At 41.0% G+C, this 18,476-nt stretch overlaps 1 protein-coding gene across 7 annotated transcripts in view; it reads left to right on the top strand.

The window, feature by feature from the left end:
• Positions 1-18,476, top strand: part of WASF1 (WASP family member 1) — a 205,247-nt gene that overhangs the window by 46,215 nt on the left and 140,556 nt on the right. Inside the window, exon 2 of one of the 7 annotated variants that reach the window (XM_065590231.1) lies at positions 3,292-3,468. The exons of the other annotated variants lie outside the window; for them this stretch is intronic. The gene's annotated coding sequence lies outside the window, so the exon portion shown is untranslated. The remainder of the gene's footprint in view (positions 1-3,291; positions 3,469-18,476) is intronic. 7 annotated transcript variants of the gene reach the window in all.

Genomic DNA, 18,476 nt, shown 5'->3' with positions numbered 1-18,476 from the left:
TTTGAATGTGAAATAACAAAAGAATATCAGAACCATGCTTTATATGAAATGGAAAGCTTTTTTCCCAATTTCTAAAACTAAAAGATAAATTTATTTGATCTAAATAATTTGCTACTGATAAGCAACATGCAAAAACACATGGACATAGGGTCTGAAGTTAGGTCCATTTAAATTTATTAAAATACTTCGGTTCAAAGACACTGGAGTCCCTCCTGAAACTTGAGGGTGTTAGTTGCTGTAAAATGTGTTCTGGGATTTTTTGGCCCAGTCATTTCCCCTATACTATATGTTAAAATTTTAAGCAGCATAGTTAGTGAGTTTCCTTTTAAAAACAAAAAAAACCAACCCACTGATGGAGTGCCCTGACATTTTGCTCTTCAGGAACAAAAGTGGCAGAGTACTGCTTTACCGCGTTATATCCGAATTCGTATTATATCGGGTTGCGTTAAATTGGGATAGAGATGTAGCACAAAATATAATGTTTTTTTAATTTGACACTAGTGGTAATCTTCTATCTAAATCAAAATGCCTCTTTCTTACAGTGGTAAGATTATGGAATTCTAGATTAATTGTGTTTTAGGATCAGTTAAAACAGTGAGAATAAACTTAATGTTAACTTTATACTTCCTAAATTTTCCCAAATGTTTGTGTCACTTTAGGTGTAGTGCTCAATGAGGATATAAAGAACTATGTTGTCCAGATAGATGGAGGTATGCTATGATAATACTAATGTGGAAACTGGTCACTTAATGGTCAGAATGAATTTCCTGGGCTAGTGTTCAATGCTTGATGCACATAAAGCAGAGAAATTCATAATATTTCTTGTGAGTGGAAAGGTGTGTTGTATTAATTTTAGGGCTGTCAAACAATTAGAAAAATCGCAATTAATTATGAGATAAAAAAAGTCATGATTAATTGCAGTTCTAATTGGACTGTTAAACAATAAATGAATACCAATTTAAATGTATTAGAAATATTTTTGGATGTTTTTCTACATTCTCAAATATATTGATTTCAATTACAACACAATACAAAGTGTACAGTGGACACTTTATATTATTTTTGATTACAAATATTTGCACTGTAAAAAAGATAGACAAAAGAAATAGTATTTTTCAGTTCACCTCATACAAGTACTGTAGTGCAATCTCTTTATCGTGAAAGTGCAACTTATAAATGTAGAATTATTTTTTACATAAGTGCACTCATAAAACTGTAAAATTTTAGAGCCTATAAGTCAAAGCATGAAGGGGCATTCGAATATTTAGCATATCTGGCATGTAAATACCTTGCAACCCCGGCTACACCAGTGCCATGTGAACACCTGTTCTCACTTTCAGGTAACATTGTAAATAATAAGCAGGCAGCATTATCACCTGTAAATATAAACAAACTTGTTTGTCTTAGCAATTGGCTGAACAAGAAGTAGGACTGAGTGGACTTGTAAATTTGTTGGTCCAATTATCACAACAGGTGTAAAATCAAAACGAAAAATGCCTTCATTTAAAAATGAAGGGAGACTCAGGAATCCTTCCATGCAAATATAACCGAAGTGTCGCTACAGGGATTTCCTAGCAAAAATAAATCTTTTGGGAAATTGAAATGAAACACTTTTTTTTTTTAATTCCTTTTCCCCCAAGGTTTCAATACCAAGCACAGCAAAATTATTAAGCACTTTAAACAAGAATCTATATCTTTGCAGTAGGAAAAACAAACAAAAAACCCTCTAACTTTCCAGTTCATTGATGTCACTTGCAATACAAGATTGCCCTTTCAAGTTATTTTGTCTTGCTATGTTTTGGTACTCTAAAGGTTGTGAGCCTCTGTTGCACTAAATTATGCCTAGGATAGTCTTATATACCTTAACCGTATTAAACACCTGAAGAATTGCTCTGTGTAGCTTGAAAGCTTGTCTCTTTCACCAGCAGAAGTTGGTCCAATAAAAATACTACCTTAACCACCTTGTGTCTTTTAAACACAGCTTTACAGGTTCTAAGATGTTGACAACTTAAACATCAGAAGGCTATTCAAGTGCTCATCTGCCAAATATTTTTCTCATTCAATGGTAATAAATAGACACTCTTTCTTACTCTGTTTCTGTGAACTTGTTGCTGCTGAAACTAAAGATTCAGTTTAATGGAATATCTTAACCAGTGACTGTTTAGTAAGAGGTTCAAATTTTTTGTTTGTTTGCCTCTGTACATTACTATGTCTTTGGTATGAATATCAGTTTAATTACATAGTATTAGAAAACCTATAGATTTATCGAATGTAGTTTAAAATATGAATTATTGTCTTAAAACTGCTTACTGGATAACTTGTCAGTTTCACAGCATGATATTAAATACCTTGAATACTTAGTAGGAATCAGGCAATTCCAGCGATCACACTGTGTAAGTGAACCTGAATAATGACAATCATTGTCTGGGTTGACAGGGGAATGAGGATCATTGCAGCCTGGATTCATCAATATTTCAGGCCCCTATACAGACTTTTCTCTCTCTATCAGATCCTGAGTTAGGATGGATTTTGTTTCTCTGCCAATGTGCCTGTGTGCTAGGATTGAGAGCCAGGCCTGGGAAGGGAAGGGAATATTGAGGAACAGGTAGGAGAAAAGAACAATTAATAAATTCCCTCAAGACAAAAAAACAAAAATTAGTACATTTTTCATATGAAGTTATCAAAGTGCTTTACAAAGATGGGTAAATTACGTCTCTACTTTACAGATAGGGGAAATTGAGGCATAGAGTTGACTTGCTCAAGGTCATATACAAGTCAGTGGCAGAGTGTCTGTTCATACTACACTTATCACTGTAAATCTGAGGCCACATCTACACTACAAAGTTTTGCCGATGCAAGTTACACTAATTGCAATGATTGTATGCTGATGTATCACTTGTGCATGTGCACACTTGGCTCCTCACATCAGCTCTTCACACCAGGAGTGCTTGTGTTGATGCACTGTGTAGTGCATCATGGATAGGTAGGTATCCTAGTGTGCAACCCGCCACTGTTCAGCGCACTGTCTTTTGATTAGTTTTGGCAATACATGGTGCGGCAGAACCGAGTCTTGCAGGAGTGACTGGGTAACAAGGAGTGAACTTCCCATACTGCAGTGTTCTCCATCCCATAATATCTCTATCCCATAATTTTTGCACCTATATTAAATTTCCCACCAAGCTGCATGAGACTTGTTGATGTCTCCCATTTCTGACAGCAGCATGGAGGCTGCACAGCTCTGCACTATTTTCATGAGTGTTGCAAGCACTCACGGTCCTCTATTATTTACAGAGCTGCAAGAAGAACTGTAGGGAACATGATGAGTTCCAGGTGGTCAGTTTGCTGTGAGACATAGCAAGAACCAATTCAAGGTGGTTGGTGGCATTCACGGAGGAGCTGCAGATGGTGGAGCACCACTTCTGGACCCGAGAAATGAACACTGACTGGTGGGATCGCATCATAATGCAGGTTTGGGATGATGAGCAGTGGCTGCAGATCTTTTGGATGCACGAGGCCACATTCCTGTAACTGTGTGCTACACTCACCCCAGCCATCCAAAGCAGGGACATCAAACTGAGAGCTGGTGGTCATACTTTGGATATTTGCAACACCAGATTGCTATTGGTCAGTGGAAAGTCATTCTGGTGTGGGGAAAATCCACTGTGGGGGCCATAGTCATGCAAGTGACCATTAATAGTCTCCTGCTATGCAGAACTGTGACTCTTGGCAATGTGCAGGACCTGGTGGATGGCTTTGCAGCTGTGAGGTTCCAGAATAGATAGGACACACATCCTTATTTTGGCCCCAGAGCACGTTGCCACAGAGTACATCAAAAGAAAGGGCTACTTTTCCATGGTTATGCAGGTGCTGGTGGATCACTGGGAATGCTTCACTGACATCAACATTGGTTGGTCAGGATGGTGCATGATACTCGCATATTTAAGAACACAAGTCTGTTCAGAAACCTATAAGCAGGGACCTTCTTTCTCAACCAGTGGATTACCATTGGTGATGTTAAAATACCAAAAGTGATCCTGGGGCGTCCAGCCTACTCCTTACTCCCCTGGCTCATGAAGCTGTACACTCGTTATCTCGATAGCACTAAGGAAAGATTCAGCTACAGGCTCAGCAGGTGCAGAATGACAGTTGAATGTGCTTTTGATAGATTGACAGGGAGCTGGCAGTGTTTACTTACTGGATTGGATCTCAATGTGAAAGATATCCCAATGGCTATAGCTGCCTGTTGTGTCCTGCATAATATTTGTGAAACAAAGGAGGGAAAATTGCTGCAGGGGTGGAGGGCGGAGTGGAGTGCCTGTTTGCTGAGTTTGAACAACCAGACACAAGGGCTATCGGATGAACAACCAGACACAAGGGCTATATGGCTTAGGGATGATTTGAAAGAGCACTTTAACAGTGAGCCACAGTAATGTTCTATGGTGTACTGTGCTCAATATGGTGCTTCACTTTCGGGGCCTGTTGGGAATTGTGTGGTACCTGCTGCATATATGACTGACAGTGCAGCAAATAATGTTGGGATGCTTGTGTACATTTATGATGACTACACTGTTTGGCATTGATCCTGTCGGTTATGAGTGTACAAGACCACTACTTACACTGCCAGCAGGCATTATACACCATGTGTTGTACACTAATAAAGATGAAAAACTTTCAAAACAAGAGTTTTCTTCAAATACGAAAACAGCTCAAAAAATCTTAACTCTTAAAGTAAATAAATTTTAACTTAACATTTTTTAGGAACCTTAACAAATAAAGGAAGGAACACTGATGTCATTGTATCTACGCTTACATCAACTCTGGCTCTCACAAGTCAGTGTGTATGAAGCTGCAGTTGTCAGTGCTTCTCCCAGTGTGGTGTGGTAATGGTAGGCATGTGGCCTCTGAGGCGATGTGAAATGCTGAAGGAGCGTGTAGGGAGACGCTACGCTGCAGTTCTCTGCCAAATGCAATGGCAATTGAGCCTGTGATTGTTGAACCTGGAGGTCCACAAGAGTCTGCAACATCTGTGTTTGCTGATGGAGAAGCTTCCTTATGTCCTGGTGTATCTCCTTCTCTTTTCTCCTGTTCATCCTATCCTCCTCCATACAGTCTGCAGTATTCACCCTCAAGGCCCTCTGTTGAAGGTCTGATGCAGCACTGACTTGCAGGATCTCGCAGAAGGTGTCCTCCTGTGCCCTCTTCCCCCCGTCCTTATCTGGGTTAGTCATTCTGTTGGTGTGGAGAGGATACCCCTAAAGGTTGCAATGGCTGCAGCAATAGATAAAACACACAGAGGAACCATTGTCAGTGGAAAAGGAATGGAAAGTGAAACTTAAGATTCCGAACTCTCCCCCTCCCTTGCTCCCCTAAAGTGCTATACAAGACATGCTTATTGGCATTTTTGCTTTGGAGTGTTTGTTCATGGTGCCACTCAGCCCCAGCCATTGGGAGTATGACCCGCCAGGGCTGAGGGAAAGGAGGAGGAAATTGCTTGGTTGCATGAGACTAAGTATAGGGCACTGGCACTGAATACTGGCTACATTTTCCACAGGTGATGGTGGTTTTAGCTGATCGCTCGCTCCTGAGGGTACCAAAGGCCCAGAGAGCACAGCTGTTACTGGCATCCTGAAGCCGCCCGGGCCCGTATGGTGCCTGTCACGGTTATCGCCGAATGTCATGAGAAAGTGTCCTACCATAGAGGAAGAAATAAGTTTGCCATCCCTAGAAGCCTTGTGGAGAGGATTGCAGTGTACATCCATGAAAGTTTCATTGAGCTCTCAGGAGGATTCAAGAGACAACCCTGTGTACATAAACAAACTGCTCCTCATGACCCCCTCCGCCTACCTCTGGAGGGGAGTGAAAAGCAGATAATAACTCTACCTTTCTTGGTTGTACCTCTATATCTTATAGTATGAGTAAATTAATGATGATTCAATAGCTGTGTCCTCTTAAGTTGGGGGTGACATCACCGTAAAGGGAAATTTATTTACACACTTACCTGAGGTTCCTCCCTCTGCTTTGGGCTTGCTTGCGCTCAACTACAGGGTTCTGACTGGACTGTGGTGGAGTCAAAAACAGGTCCTGGCTCAAGGCCCATCTGGGCACCTCCCCACACAATCGTCCCACATCCTCTTCCTCCTCCTTATCCACCTCCTTCCACATGGTAGGTTCTTGTGACTTCCGCTCCTTGGTAGGGTTGAACACCTGGTTGAAAAGGGATCCTGGGGCTCCGGTCAGCACCACTGACAGGGACATTAAAAGTCCGGTTGGCGGTGTAGCGGGACTGGCAAGCTCCCTGCCCGGCTCTGCGTGGCTTTTGGGAAGTGGCTGGCATGTTCGAGCCTGTACCTCCTCCCACTTCCCAGCCCCTTCCCACACTTCAAACCCCTCGGACCCACCCTCCAGCCCGGAGCCCCCTCCTACACCCCAACCCCCTGCCCAGCCTGGTGAAAATGAGCGAGTGAGCAAGGGTGGAGGAGAGCGAGGGAGGGAGGGAGGGAGCGGGGATGGAGTGAGCGGGGGGCAGGGGCAGAGCAAGTGTGTTCAGTTTTCTGCAATTAGAAAGTTGGCAACCCTACTCTCTGGAGGTATCCATGGTGGTGTGCAGGGTGATGGTGGGATTTCCACCAAGCATGGCATGCAACTCTTTGTAAAAGCAGCAAGTCTGTGGCTCAGCACTGGATCAATTGTTGGCCTCCCTGGCCTTTTGGTATGCCTGTCACAATTCCTTGGCTTTCACATGGCATGGTACAGGTCCCTGTCGTACCTATTTTCCTGCATTCCCTGAGCAATCTGCTTGTAGATGTTGACATTTCTATGGCTGGTTTGGAGCTGTGCCTCTACAGTCTCTTCTGTATACAGATCCTATATCTCCTGTATACTTCAGGCTGGAGTGTGTCTGGAGCGCGTAAATGACATGATCAGCTGGGCAGTTGCACACAACAATGGAAAGCAGATAGAGATGTGCTCGCCAAGCTGGACAACCAGGAGAAGGCATTTCAAAAATTTGCAGGGTTTTAAAGGGTGGGGGCAGCTTTTCATTTGTGTGACCCCTGGGTAGTGGATTTGACAGTTGTGACCAGAGCAGTTTGTGTTGGGCATTGTGAGTCAGCTGCTGAAGGACTTGTTAGGGTCTGCGTAGGTAGCCCAGCATCTATACTTGAGCCATAGCTGATGTACGGAGGTTGACACAGCACAACACCACGAAGGGAGTTGATGTTACTATGTTAGCTTACTGGGGTACTTACATCGGTGGGAGACAAATTTAAGTGTCAACACATGCACAAGTAGGTTGATGCAAGGTAACTTACAGCAACCTTCCTTTGTAGTGTAGACCAGGCCTGTAATATCTAATCATAAGGGTGTTTCTCCCTCTCTCTCCTCTTCTTCCTCCATTAGCTGTTTTTTGTTCTCTCTTACATTAGGCAAGCTAGGTAAAACATGCGAGTTTTTTTTCCATTTCATTCAGAAGGCAGCAAAATTTGTTGTTGGTCTTCTGACTCCCAGTCTTATGCCTGATCCATTAGACCACATTGCAAGTTACATGAACTGCTGCACAACTTCCTCCAAAGAGGACTTTCAGCATTCTATATGTGCAAGGTGTACATGTCAGTTGGTGATGCCTCCATGGGTTACCATAGTCTTTCTGTTCCCTGCTCCTGAGTTGACCATTGGGGGAGGTCCACCTACCAGATAGTGACAAGTGATTTTTGGGGTTTGAACTCCTGATGATGATGGAGTTCCTCACTTTAGGAAGGCGCTCAGTCTGGTGCAGTAGAGCCTAGTTAGACTAGTCTCAAAAAGGGGTTGGGTTACTCTCCTGGGTGGGAGAAACTGAGACTGATATTCAGAAGCCAGGGCAAGGAGCTGTGGAAATGTTAGTCCTTCCCTGTTTTTAATCTGTTTTGTGTGCATATTGTTTGGACTTTACACAGTAATCTACAGGTAGGGAATGTAGTCAGAGATGTCACTGGTTTGTTTTGGTTTTTGAAAAAAACCCAAAAATTGGCTGGAAACCCAAGACACAGATGAATTGTGTGATTTTTGTTTTGTTTTGTTTTAACCTGGGCATCCAATGAACTTCCTCTGCAGATGCTGAGCTTCAATACTAGTTTCAGTGTAATTTGCAGCCTACTGTGATAGACACTTTTTTCCCATTTAAACTCTATCCTTTCTACTGCTTAATATGGCTTAAGAAGATGAGGTCATAACTTAAAAGAAGAAACATGTGGCCCTGCAAGTGCTCTGCATAGTAACAATATACTGATTGTAGCTTTTCTGAATTGCTTTCTTACAATAGTTTGTGCACTTGAGCATATTTCTTTAAGTATATCAAAAACCTTAATTATTTTTTCAGAACTTCTTAGCCAGCAGTAGAAGCTGAACAAGAACTTCCCCATGTTCTTCTACTCACCTATGTAATTTACAAAGGCAAAGGTGATCCTTCTTTATAAGTTTGCTACTAATTTCAGATGCATACCTTTTGCAGGGGGTCAGCATGGTATTACACTTGAGACTTGGATTTTATTTTAAAAAGAAAGGTTTTAAATTTTTTTTTGTACAAAACCTGGTATGAATAGCAATGTTCTAGTAAAATGTCTTTTAAAAACATCCTTAACATTTTATTTTTTAATCTAAACATTCTCCCCTCTGAAACCAAAGAAAACCAGCCTGGTGCTAGTGCATAGGAAACAGGCTGTGAAAGTGAGTAGAAACCAAAGTGAAACTGAGTAATCTAGTTGTATTGTCTAAGCTAGTGAAAGGCAAAGAGCAGACAACAAGCATGATGAGTGTACCATGGTTTAAAAATTATTTTTAATTAAATTAGCACCATTAATGGGACCTTTTTCACCTTGATGTTGCCCCTTGACTGTATACCCTGAGTTAGTGCAGAGACATAGAGTATGTCTACCCAGCAATTTAAACACACACAGTTGGCCCAAGTCAGCTGACTTGGGCTCACGGGGCTGTAAAATTGCTGCATAGATGTTCAGGCTCAGGCTGGTGTGTGGGCTCTTTTCCCCCCAGAGTCCTAGGGCCTGGATCCAGCCCAATCTTGAACATCTACACTGCAATTGTTAGCCCTGTGGCCCAAGCCCTGTGAGCACAAATCAGCTGACCCAGAGCAGCTACGACTGTACTGCCCTGGGTCTTTCATTCTAGTGTAGATGTACTCACAGTGGTGGGTGTTTTTGTTTTTAAATGGTAATAGTCTACAGGTTGGTGTTATCTTAGTTTCTAAATAATTCAGACCTGTAGTAATCTTAGTACAGTAAATAACTTTACATTCTTATATCCTCTTCCTCCACTCATGGTACAAGAGAGAGCCAGGAATACTTGGCATTATGGCTCCTCAACATGAAGCAAGGAAGCAGAAGAACTTAGACTTCCTCCTTACAAGACCCTGTCTGTTCCTTTCCTTCAAGTCCTTTTGCCTCTTGGTCCCCCCATGTTTGCCTCTTCTTCCTCTACTCTTCCTTTTTTTTTTTTTTTAGCCTAGGCTATTTAAAGAAGATGAAGAAATACAGGACCTCATACCTCCCACCAATGCAACCAAATGGGGGAAACCCAAGCAGAGGGAGAAACTGGAAGCAAAGTTTCCAAAATTGCCTGAGCCCCCTACTGAGAGTGGGTGCTGTCATGAGGGGGAGAAACCGAGGGATCCAGTTTCAGAGCCATTCTCTTCAATTTTGATAATGAGAATCCAGATGACATTCCCCCTCTATCAAGCCCATGGGATTTCTTGGCTAGTCAGACACCTTTCAACTTCCTGTCCTGCCTGTGGACTGAAGACAGCAGAGACTCTTCTCTTGGATCCTCCCTGCCTGCATTGCAGCTCAGTACAGACCAATCTGATTCCCTTCTCCATATCTCTGGGATAACTGTAAGTCTCATTTTCACAGGCCTTTCTCAACCTTTCCAGTTTGCACACTGGTACTTGGCATTCCCAGAGGTTGATTCCCCTCCAAACCTGTATGCATCCATAATGCAAGCCTCATGGATAGGGGAGCCCACCTTGGTCTTTAGTGAGCCCTGGGTCTTTGGACCCCAGAGGAATGGAAGTTAAACATCAGTATCATCAATTCCTTTAATCCTCCAGCTGTGGGAATCTCTAATTCTCAGGTGTCATATGCTCATTTGATGTAGCACAGGTCATTAGGTATCAAGGTCAATAGCCAGGAGTGCACCTGGAACCAGCTGTTTTTCTGAAGCTTATGGTGATGTCCTACCTTTTATCCCTATGAGCAGCCTTTCTTATTTTATTCAGGCATGAGTAGCTGGCTCTAGTGAGTCAGGAGTCCAAACCCATTTTCTTCTCAAGATGTGATAAATGTGGCAGCTCCACAATAGGCTGGTTTGCCATAGACAGGTCTCTCAAACTCCCTGATTTTTTCCACGGGAATACTGAACCCAGATGAGACTTTGGAGGAAGGCACTGGTCTACTCTTTTTCTTCCTTAATCTTCTACTTTTGTGGGCAATAAGGAAGTTTTGGTCAGGGCAATGGTGATATTGTTGGTGGCTCTACCTTGTTCTCTTCCCTGAATTCTTGATCTCCTTTTCCAGAGTCTGGTATTGCTCTGCAAATCTCACCTCCACAAGTTAACAGATAGAAAATTAAGTGTAACCATTTCCTAGACTGAGAAATCTCTATGGAAGTAGTGTGGCTGTTTGGATTTGTAAGAACAGAAAAGCTTCCATAATTTTAACTTATTTACTTATTTAAGGCATCTTTAGGGCATCTTTACTTAAATAGATTATGGTATGAAATATCAAAGTCATTCCTGTTCCTTACAGAACATTCTGCACTTTTTACTGATAGTGTTTAAAAAGGGATTTTTAGGTTAGCACCCTCAGTTCATTCCTTGACTATCTCTGCAGTCCTTTTATTTCTTGCAACAGAAAGCTGCATTCATTGGACATTAAACAAGTTCTTAAGTTTTATTATGTCATTGTCAATAGTTCAGAGAAGATAGAAAAAGCATCGTGGCTTTTTGAGGGCTGCCATAAAGGAAAGGGAATGGCTAAGGCTACCAATGCCAGATGGCTTAAGGCTTTATCTGCCTAACATATGAACAGGTTAACATCATCTCTGAGTATCAGGAGATGTTCTTCTAGAAGTAGCTCTACTTCCTGGGCAGAAAGAGTTGAGGAATGTAAGGTACATAGTCATTTCATCATATATTATAAGCTTATAAACTTATCAGCTGGATTGTTGTCTGCACTGTTGGATAGAACGTACAGCAGACAGCACAGTAAATTCTCCTCTTCAGGTGCTGCTTGCTACATTCAGCTATGTCTTGTATTAGAAGAAGGAGGACATATAGCAATTGAAAATTACTGGCTAGTAATTTCATTTGTCATCTTACTTTCACCCCACATTCTACCCTCCTCTCCCCTAAGGAAGTGTGCAATTTCTTTCCTTCCAATTTCTTAGACATTTCTATAGCAGGAAAGGTTTAACTGGAAGGTAAAGGAACAGACTGGGGCTTATGTGGACGAAGTCTTGTTCACAGATCTTTTGCCTCCTTGCTTCTGGTAGAGGAGCTGTACTTCCAACTGTCCTGTACAGTCTTTCATGTAGGATGGGAGAATAGGAGACAAGAACAAAAATTACTTACAGATAATTCTCATGTTTTCCCATCTTTGGAAGAGTGGAGTAAGTTTTTTTGGGTGCTGGTAAAGTGGAGTAATGATGTAGGTTTTGTTCCTGACTGTTGATGTCAGTATATTAAACTGATTCGTATACAAGCCTGCAGGGTGGATTTGATTTAAATCAAATTGTTTTAAATCATGATTTAATTCACTAGTCAGGAAGACTCGATTTAATCAAAGTTTTCTACATAAAAGTGCATTCTTGTTGGTTGTTATAACCTTAATACATATTCTTCACAACTCAGAGATTGATGTAGGTTTCATTTTTAGAAGATACACACTATACATTTTTAAAGTGATTTATTTTGAAAACTTTTCAGATTAGTTTTATAGCTATATCAGAAAATGAATTATTGGTTATTTCATTTACCAAAGATAATTGAAGCAGATAGTTCACCTCCCAATGATTTCATAAATATCTCCAATTCAACAGGTTAATGATTAATATTTGGCGGATTTTCTTGCCATGCTGTATTAGGAGGAGAATATCACCAGACAGACATTTAAATTGTTTTATTTAACTAAAACAACAATGTTAAGTATTCTGGATTTTTTTCAAAACAAGCATATGTCCCTCGCTTCTCACATTTATCTCCAGACTTCATCTCCTTGTCCAGATCTGTTCTGCCCCCAACAATCTTCTATTTATTGAACTTTTAGAAACTTTGCACTTTTAGAGAGAGGTAAGGGATTGACTCTGTGTACACAAATTTGCAGAGGGACAACAGAGTTGAGGTCTGTTATTTATCACCTCTATATATTGTTTGTTTGTTTATTTATTTTGCTGTTAACAAGCACATTACCTCTGGAGACACAAATCCACAGTTTGAGAACTGCAAAACTAAGCATCTGTGATGGCATCTTCTAGACAAGGGATCGGCAACCTTTGGCACGCAGCCCACCAGGGTGCTTACCCTGGTGGGCCGGGCCTGTTTGTTTACCTGCCACATCCGCGGATTCGGCCGATCATGGCTCTCACTGGTCGTGGTTCACTGCTCCAGGCCAATGGGGGCTGCGCGAAGCGGCGGCCAGCACATCCCTCGGCCCACTCTGCTTCCCACAGCCCCCATTGGCCTGGAGCAGCGAACCACGGCCAGTGGGAGCCACGATCAGCCGAACCTGCGGATGCGGCAGGTAAACAAACCGGCCTGGCCCGCCAGGGACTTTCTCTCAACAAGCGGCAGACTGGCTTTGAGAACCACTGCACTAGGGAGGAGGATGCAAAATAAGCCTGCTGGAGTCAGGGTGGATTATCAGCAAGAACACAGTGCAACAGTTCCAGAGGTTCTTTAGGAATACTATTTAAAATTGTACTATTAAACTGAAGGGAAGTTTGGAATGATTTACCTGCTTCAGATAGTCACTCTCTGGATACTACTAAATCACCCCACTGCATGTGATTTATCCGTAGGCTTCATAAAAACTGGTTTTCAGAAATATTTTTGCATTTGGAATGAGATGGATTTCACAAAATAACAGGTATTCTTGAAATTGACTCTGATGGATACGCCTAGGCATTCTCCCTCTCCAACCCCATTTGAAATGTTGTTGCAATACTAATCTATATTTGCTGTTGTTTTTAGAAATAATATCTAAATCCAACAAAGTCTATCTTAATATATGTTTGTTTGCTCTGTGGTGCTCCCATCTTCCTTAACTAGAGTTATTAGAAAATGTTCGTCTATCTGTTAAAACTCGGATTTTCTATTTAAAGAGGAACTGATCACAGAACTAAAAATGAATGATAACTTAGATACAAGTGACCAGGACTTGATGACATTTATAATGTACAAGCAGAATAAAGCCCAGGCCAGTAACATATATACTTTGTGATTTAAAAAGGCCAATTTCAGCTTTGTGAAAACAATGAGCCAGGTCAGCTGGGAGGAAGAACTTAATCAGAAAAAATGTGAATGATAGTTGGGAACTGTATGAGAACACTTTACTTTTACTAGATTTCCCAAAAGCCACAGTCGAGGAAGAAGGCTATATTGGTTAAACAGCTGGCCTGATTTAAAGGGAAAGTGAAGGTAGCTATAAAAAAAATTAAAAAGTATATATAACAAATGGAAAAAAGAGGAAGTTGATATCAATGAATATAAATTGGAAGCGAGGAACTGTAAAAAATTGAAAAGGGGAAGTAAAGGAACATAAGGAGAAATCTCTGGCTAGCAGAGTTAAGGACAATAAGAAGTATATTAAGTATATTAGGAACAAAGAATCCTAACAATAGTAATGGTCCATTACTAGATGGAAATGGTAGAATTATCAATAATAATGTGGAAAAGGTAGAAGTATTCAATAAATATTTCTGTTCTGTATTTGGGGGGAAATACAGATGACATTATCATTTGATAACTTTCTTTCCATTCTACTAGTATCTCAAATATATGTTAAACAGAAGCTACTAAAGTTGGATGTTTTTAAATCAGCGGGTCCAGATAATTTTCATCCAAGAATTTTAACAGACCTGGCTGAGGACCCTGGTGTTAATATCGATTCCCCTCTCCTCCCCCCCCCCCCCCCCCCAATAATCTTGGAATACTGGGGAAGTTCCAGAAGACTGGAAGAAAGCTCAAGTTGTGCCTCAAAAAAAGGGCAAATGGGTAACGCAGGTAATTATAGGCCTGAGTGTCTGACATGAATCAGAGGAAAGATAATGGAGGATCTGATATGGGTCTTGATTAATTAATGCCAATCAACATGTGTTTATTGAAGATAGATCCTGTCAAACTAACCTGATATCTTTCTTTTTTTCTGATGAAATTACAAGTTTGGTTAATGAACGTGGTGATAGTGTTGATATAATATACTTAAACTTCTGTAAGGCATTTGACTTGGTGCCGAAAGTCATTTTGATTTCTAAAACTAGAACTATATAAAATTAACATAGCACACATTAAATGGATTAAAACATGGCTAACTGATGGGTCTCAAAGTGCAGTTTCTAATGGGGAATTGTCATCAAAAGGCTGTGTTTCTAGTGGGGTCTTACAGGGATCAGTTCTTGGCCCTATGCTTTTTAACATTTTTTTTTAATGATGTGGAAGAAAACATAAAATTATTACTGATAAAATTTGCAGATGACACAGAAATTGGGAATATGCTAAATAATGAGGAGGATGGGTCACTGATGTGGAGTGATCCTGGATCGCTTGGTAAAATGGATGTAAGCTACCAATATGCATTTTAATACGACTAGATATAAATGTACACATCTAGGATCAAAGAATGTAGGCCATATTTATAGGCTGGGGGACTCTATCCAGAGAAGCGATGACTTTGAAAATGATTTGGGCATTATAGTGGATGATTAGCTGAACATGAGCTCCTGGTGGCAAAAGGACTGATGCATAAACAAGGGAATCTATACTGTATCCAGTTGTAGTCCCACAGTTCAAGAAGGTTGTTGATGAATTGGAAAGTTCAGAGAAGAGCCATGAGAGTGATTAAAGTGATTTAGAAAACCTGCCTTATAGTAATAGACTTGAGGAGCTCTTAAACTTCTCTTTGTTAAACCAAATAGATAAGGGGTGACTTGATTACAGCCTGTAAGCACCTACATGGGGAACAAATATTTGATAATAGGCTCTTCCATCTAGCAGAGAAAGGTATAGCACAATCCAATGGCTAGAAGCTGAAGCTAGAGAAATTTACCAAGGGTCAGGGTGGATTCCCCATCACTGGCAATTTTAAAATTGATTGGATGTTTTTCTAAAAGATATGCTCTGGGAATTTTTGAAGAATTTCAATGGCCTCTGTTAGACAGGAGGTCAGACTAGATGATCACAATGGTCCCTTCTGGCTTTAGAATCTCTTAATCTATAAAAAGACTCCCAAATCCCTCATACCTTTCTCTGAAGTCAGAGACCCTTCGTGCACAGGGTTTCTCACAGAATGAGGGAGACAAGTTTTGAGAGCCTCTTGTTAAAATATTGGCAGTTTATGCCTGCAGCATTGGTGGTGGGTGAAAAAAAAATAAAGGAGGCTCTGAGTTGCAAGGGCTGATCTTTTTCTCACACCTGTCTCTGATAGACTGCTATGAGAATTGTGGTGGGGGGGAGTGTGGGCATAGTAGCTAGAGAAGAGGTAAATATTAGAGGACGGGGGAGAGGTGGAACATTACCAGACTCTTGCTCCCATTACAAAAGTGCTCTCTATATGGGAGGCTGAAACCAGAGAGTGACCAGTAGCTATGTTAAGCTACCTGCCTCTTTTCACCTGCTTCTTTTTATTTTCTCTTTGTACAATTTTCCACCTGGTATACCTTTTTTCTGCCCCTTTATCTTCCTGCGTGGATTTGTCTGATAGGTAGTGGGAAGAAGGAAAACTACTAGCATACCTTACAATAGCCCAGGACTGACTAAACAAAGAGCAGGCTTTGTAAACCTATCCCAGGAAACTGCTGTCCTGGTCAATGTCCCAGGAATGCATGGATGGAAGGTGTTCAGTGACCCGCTCTCTGACTGCTGATTTTTTGGCTGGAGGCAGCTGGTTCCTAGCTCTGACCCTTGGTGGCTGGTTCCTAATTCTGACCCCTTGTGGCTGCCTCTAGAACTGCGTGAAGGTCATCTTGATGGGTGAGTGAGGATGTATGCAGTTGAGAGAGAACTACCATTCTCAGTATAGGCAAAAAAAGGTCAATCACTCAGAGGAGAAGGGCCAAGTAGTGTTGGAAGGAGAGCTGTGTGATTTTATTTTAAGACTATCTTCAAATTGGCCGGTGGTTTAGGGGCCACTGGGTGGTTTTTATTTGAATTCTGGTGAGATTAGAGTGTTTTTCCTCTGGTTGTTTTTTCTCTTGCTTTCAAAGAATGCCTACAGAACTGTCCATTATCCCATTACTAAGGCCATGATCCCACTGAAGTCAATAGCAAAATTCTTCTTGATTTCAATAGTGCATTATCAGACCTTAAGAGACTTGTACTTGGCAATATATGTAAAGGTTGACAACTATGTACCAGGAAGAGAGGAGGAAAAGAGAGCAAAACCATGGCATTGAACTAAGGAGAAAGTAAGGCAGGGAACTAAAAGAGAGGGAAGGAAGGTAGGAGAGAGAGAACTTAGAGTAAAGGAATGTGGAGAGGGGAAGGGCTTTAGATGAGGAAAACAGTGAGGGAACTGGGGAAGAGAACTTTCACAGAGAGCAAAGGAAGATGTCTGGGCTGTGTTTCTGGGGAGAAGTGGGAGAAAGGCAGAGAAAGGTAGAAGAAAACAGATGTGAACATAAAGATAAAAGGTAAAGAACAAACAGCAAATGAGAGAGAATGAATTAAAAACAGGTGAGATGCAACAACAATGCCAGGGATGTGGAGGGCCTAGGTGCAAATCCATCACTATATGGAGCTTCATGCCAGAAAGGCTGTGAAGCACTGCTCTGCATACACTGATATAAGGAAAAATATATGCTGAGAACTGTTGCCATGTTCAACCATTTCTTTACAGGCTTCTCTAACAAAAATATGATGGAAAAGAGTAAACACAAGCTACAGTCCTACTCTCAGAAGAGCACAGTACAGATCTTGGAGATGTGAATATACGAAGTTCAAACTTCAGTTAATGTTTTTTAAAAGCCATATTTGTAACCGCTAGACATTCAGTCTAAACAAGTGGCTGACCATTGTGATTGTTCCATAGCGATAGAGGGTGTCAGATGCCTTCTGGTATAAACTTTTTTCTTTGGGGAGTAGCAATGCAAGATTTTGTGCAGCCAGTCATCCAAGTGTTGGTGTGAGATTTCATAGCTTCAGTGCCTTATGGTATGCTTGACTGAACAAGCTAATAATCTGCACAAGGTCCCAGTGACATCTAATTGTGGGAATGTTAGTAATTAAGTATCAGCAATTCTAACTGCAGTTCAAGGCTGATATCTTCTAAAAAATTGGTATGTTATTGACACACTGAACTTGTGACAAGGATCATGTCTTCTTCTGTGACTTGTATAGTATTATTGGTCCTTAATGTATTATTCTTTTATTATTTCTAATCAGAGAGCATTTTTTAAATGGTGTTAATGATTTTCATACTCTTGGGCATTCTTAAAAAAATGTGCTGGAGAGAGAGATCTCCAGTAAGTATCCTTCCTTTCTTGGTGGAACAGCCTAGTGCTACACAGTAGCAGGAGTCAAAGATGAATAAGAAAATAATGTATCAATTTCTATTTAGAATTATAAGAACAGAAATGAATGTTTTGTTTTGGGGTGTTAGTTCTAGGAAATGAGCAGGGAGTTGGGGGTTTCTCAGCACTCTGGTCCAGGGTAGCCTATCAAACAACTTAGAGAGACAATCTATATGCTTAGGTTATGCATTTAGAAGGAGGGAGGCATTAATTTAGAAACTTGCCTACAGGAAACATTTCCAGGAGGATGGAGATTGGGAGATAATCAGAATTATTTCTCTGCCTTAGTTGGAGGTATTGCTAAAATTGCTTGTAGTGGATAGTCCAAATTGCTGTAAGAGGTCAAATATTTTTGAAATCATGCTCTTCTCCTGAAAAAGAATTCTGGCAAATAAGTGTTGCTCCAAACTGGGGAGAAGCTCTTTCAGGAGCTTCCTTAAATATCCTCCAAAACTCCAAGTGCTACCTTCTAGATTGAGAACCTTTACTTTTATTTATTTAGATTCACCCTGGAATATAAATATAGAGTAAAGTAGGTTACAGGTATGAAGGTTCTTAATGAAATGAGATTTCCTGCTGTACCTGCTTGTAATTGCTTGTGGTGGGTGGGAGAGATTGTTCTAAAATAAGAGTTTGCATCCTGGCAGCCCAATAATACAGCTAAATGTCAAGCAGCAATAAACTGCCCCTATAACAAGAAAGTG

This window comes from Chrysemys picta, chromosome 3, assembly GCF_011386835.1.
Source record: "Chrysemys picta bellii isolate R12L10 chromosome 3, ASM1138683v2, whole genome shotgun sequence".
Classification (NCBI taxonomy): domain Eukaryota; kingdom Metazoa; phylum Chordata; order Testudines; family Emydidae; genus Chrysemys; species Chrysemys picta.
Note: the sequence above shows the minus strand (reverse complement) of the source record. Positions and strands in the feature narration are given on the sequence as shown.